We start from the raw sequence: 5,000 nt of genomic DNA on the forward strand, positions 1-5,000 counted from the left end.
GACTCGCTGCTGGCTTGGACTCCCTTTGTAACGATATGGTAACGCTATTGAATCGGTGACGTAATAGCTGTGAATCGGTGACGTAATAGCAGAGAGAAGGTGAGGGAGGGTGAAAGAACGGGTGTCAGGCAGTCACACCTGAAGTCTAAACATTATTGAAAACTTATTGCGTAATGACTGGGAATTTTGCTAGATGGGTAATCATACTTGGGTCTTTTATTTCCAATTAGACTGCTCGGTGGAGTATTATTCTTATTACATCGAAAAGTGTGTGAAAAAGAAAACGGGCAACAAGAACGAAGATAAAACATAAGGAATATAGTGCATGACATAAATAGAGGGAAAGGGAGGTAGTGAGAGAAAGAGGGAGGTAGTGAGGGAGAAAGGAAGGAGGTCAGAGAGAGAGAGGGATGTGGTGAGAGAGAGAGAGAGTGAGACAGACAGACAGACAGAGGACAGAGCGAGCCAGAGTGTGTGTGAATGAGTGAGTAATGTGAGCCCACATTTATTGGAAAGCATTAATATTATACCTCTGCAACATTAACTAAACCAACCATTATTTTTCAAATTCTCACTGACACGTAAAATCCTTGAGTTTGCTTCTCAGGCTCTCTATCATTATACATTACTTCTATAATAAAGATAATACCAGCATAGACAAATGCCAATTATGGTATTGTAGAAATAATTAATAATCCTCTTTCATCAATCCAGGAAACTCTTTGAAATCATGTTCTTGCTTATTTTATGCTAAAAAAAGGTAGATTTTCAAAAGTTTTAGAATTGATTTTCTGTAAAAATATTTTGTGACATTCCTCTTCATCTACAATTATTCATCTTGATGTGTATAAATGTGTAAATAAATTATATATATATATATATATATATATATATATATATATATATATATATATATATGTATATTCTTATATTATAGAGATATATCAGGAAAAGATGAAAACTTATTCCCTACAAAAAATGAGTAAAATGAAAAATATGTCACTTTTTAACTTATATTTTCTTACAAAATAAATATACTGCAGTTACAAAAGAAAGTCCTATATATAGTACAGTTGTCAAGTGATGCATGAAAGTTCCATACCTTAAGTGGAAAGAAATATTGGCAAATATCTCAAAGAATGACAAAAAAAAGACCTTATTGTTCTGTCTTAAAAAACATTCATTTTTTTAAATATAAACACAGCAACAGCAAAGGAGCACAAAACAAGATCGCTAGAATTTTTATGAATTAGATTCTAAATATGTTGAAAGCATAGCACATTTTTTCTTGCTTTTTATAGAAATTTTCTGAGGTATATCACTGAAGTTCTAAATACTGGTCATGAAGTCATGAAGTTTTTTCTCCCTATCAAAGAGACTACACCAGCTTCTCTACAACTGCCTTTTACTGAAAGTCAATGAATGTTATGAAAATATTTAACAGAAGAAGTTAGAGTTAATCATCCAAGTTGCTATATAATGCAAAGTTGTTAATATTTAGTAATATTATGTATTGGGCACTTAAAACAAACACACACCCACACACACTCAAACAATATCTGGGTTTGTTTACATTATGAAATATAATAATTGAAGATTGATGTATTTCTTCATCATATCATATATAACAGAAAGTTTATAACTTCCATGCAAACATAACATAAGATATATTCATCATTACAAATTTTAGTGTGGAGATGAAAATAAATATATATAAAAAAAGAAAATCACTACCACCACCATCTATAAAATTACTTTCCATCCACTCTCCTTCCTTTCCTTTCCCTATTTCATTTCTTTATTGAAGCAACATATGTTTTTTTTTTTTCTCTCTCTCTCTCTTGGAGTAAAAAGTATGAATAATACCAGGCAGAATGACATGACATACTTGAAAAAAAAACTGCAAAGAAAGGCTAAGCAAAACCACCAACTATAGTAATGGCAATTCCTTCCTTCTCTAAAAAAAAGAGAGAGGGAAATCCTACTGAACAAAATATCTTGCTGAATGTTCAAAATACATCTAATTAATAAACTATTCCCAATCAGTATTACATTACTACAAACACCTATATAGCAGTAAACAAGACACAAATATGAATAAAACCAAGGACAAAAAAAAAACAAAAAAATGCAAAGCTGTAGGTGAACAAAATGGTCCACAAGCCAAAATAAATAGGTTAGGCTTCATTTCACAAAGTAATCCCTACATGAGTTAACAAACCAAGTGTTACCACCAAAGCCATCTATATATTACATTAGATTTTAATATATTCTTCATCACTAGCCATCCAAAGACAAATACCATATTTCCTTCAGGCAAGAAGGATTACCTCAGTGATTTTTTGCTTATAAAAAAGCTAATCAGTGCTACCATTAAGTTACAACAAAAGCTTTAAATTGTAAAGCTATCAAAAGCCTCATTAATATTTTTATCTTTCTAAATTTGTCTTTAGCTGAAGTAAAAGCATATGCTGCATGAATAGTCACTTTCCCTCTGTCAACATCCTTGTTTTAAAACTACTCACATTACAAAGAATTTGATGATGAAACTGTTGAATCAATCAACATTTTTTTTAAGCTAATAATGAACCTGCTGAAGCAAGGAAGGCAATACATATATGCTTTGTTTACTCTCGATCTTAGTTAAATCATTTTGTTTGCACATAAATGGCTCCTAAAGCACAAAGTCACCCACAGCACTAGGCCTACCCATATCGCACCTGTTTAGCCTATTCCCTGAATTCTTGGAAACAAGTCTTTATTTCTATTTCTATTAAAATCATTAAGAGCATCAAAATAATAAAAATGTTGTCTATAGTATTATTACCAAGAATGTTAGTATGATAATATTTTATATGCCAATAACACTACTCCCAATAATGTTAATAACTACAATATTAGTATTAGCATTTTCTGAAAATTCAAGCGGTAAACAGGTCAACTAAGATAGGCCTAATTCCTAACACCTTAATAACAAAGCACTTGTGAAGCCATATATGTATTAATAAATTAAGAAAACAAAACTAGAGTGGATACTGCATGTCCCTTGAACCAGTGATGAAATCAAAGAAAATCATCATTACATCATGATTTCTCAAGATACATATGGACAATCTCTTTCTTCTAATACCACAAGAGGAATGATTTATGAAAATACCATTAAAATCAGTTGTAATATATATATGAATAGGAATGGAGATGAAAACCAATAACTAAATCATACAGCCAATGAAAACACATTAGACAAGAAGCATATTCATTTCAACATACATTCACCTAATTTCTTTAAACATGAACACAATTCATACAAGCTCCATTAACCATAACATGATTTTAATCCTGAAAGACTGGACAACTAAACAGCCTAATGAGGAATTTTGTAAAAACAAATATTATATATATATATATATATATATATATATATATATATATATATATATATATATATATATATATATATATATATATATATATATATATATATAATATATATATGTATATATATAATATATAATATATAATATATATATAATATATATATAATATATACATAATCTATATATAATCTACATATAATATATATATAATATATATATATAATATATATATAATATATATATATATATATAATATATATATATATATATTATATATATATAATATATATATATATATATATATATATATATATATATATATATATATATAATATATATATATAATATATATATATATATATATATATATATATATAATATATATATATATATAATATATATATATATATATATATAAAATAAACAATAATAATAATAAATTTAAAACTTGTAAAATCTTATAATTTTCCCATTTCTGACTCTTCATTTCTTTTAGGATATGTAATATATGGATATACATTATTCATAACATTAATTCTGTATAAACAAAAAATACATAGGATCACAGACGAAGCATTATTCTCATCTTTTATTTCAAACCTGAAAGGATCACAGACATATATATAAAAAACACTGTCTCCTCTTTTTCAGGCTAACTTTTTAACATCCCACAAAACGATCTTGCTCTCCAATTTCTTACACTGCAAGACAATCCCCATCTGTAGACTGCTTATAGCATAGACATAAAAATCTAAATATGAAAATCTGGTACACTTTTACTTCATGCATTATAGTAAGACCTCATTCATGTTCCTTCTCAACCAAGAGGGTTTCCTGGAGGCAAACTCCACTAGGCTTTTCTTTCACCAAGGTAAAATAAAAATCCCACTCAAAAGCTTTGGCTTTTACACTATGCCTTCAAAACATGATTGTTTATAACAATATATTTAATGATTAATATTACTTCTACTATTGTCTTTACAGCAAACCCCCTTTGGTGAGCAGCCAAATAGAGAAAATAAAAAAATTATATTATGCATTCCATAACAACTCCACAAGAATATATATCTATATAAATGGTATATATACACTCACACACATTAGACTTTGTTCATATTACAATCACATGCTTTGTAAGTGACTCAAGATCTCTTTAATAAAACTCAAAATATATAAATGTGAATGCCATCACCTCATCAATTGCACACATTATCTCAAGGAGGTTAACATTATAGCATAAAAAAACACAATAATAATAATTCTTAAAAAATACAAATAAAAATATCACGTATAAGTAACATCCGTGGCAATGATACAATCGGATTCATAAGCACCACACACCAGTAGTTTTGACTAATATATAAAGTTTCCTTCATGCAAAAGACCTCTCTAGATACCCACTGAAACTTTACTCGACTAATGGAGTGAGGGGAAGGGAAGAGATCCCAAGCAGGGAATGGTGCCAGCATCTCTCCTTGATTGTGATGCAAGTTCATGGGGAGCTACTGTAGTTGTGAAGCTAAATTACTCAGCCGAAATGTCTGGATGGAGATACGAATTACAAGTGATAAAAAGAGTGATGATAAAAACCATACGATATGATGATATAAGAAGGAAAGTTCT

General features: G+C 28.9%; 1 protein-coding gene across 12 annotated transcripts in view; it reads right to left on the bottom strand.

The window, feature by feature from the left end:
* Positions 1 to 999: 999 nt before the first annotated feature.
* Positions 1,000 to 5,000, bottom strand: part of LOC113830450 (BSD domain-containing protein 1) — a 35,633-nt gene continuing 31,632 nt past the window's right edge. For all 12 annotated transcript variants that reach the window (XM_070141144.1, XM_070141145.1, XM_070141143.1 and 9 more), the window contains one exon: positions 1,000 to 5,000. This exon is cut by the window's right edge and continues 332 nt beyond it. The gene's annotated coding sequence lies outside the window, so the exon portion shown is untranslated.

This window comes from Penaeus vannamei, chromosome 27 (genome assembly GCF_042767895.1).
Source record: "Penaeus vannamei isolate JL-2024 chromosome 27, ASM4276789v1, whole genome shotgun sequence".
Classification (NCBI taxonomy): domain Eukaryota; kingdom Metazoa; phylum Arthropoda; class Malacostraca; order Decapoda; family Penaeidae; genus Penaeus; species Penaeus vannamei.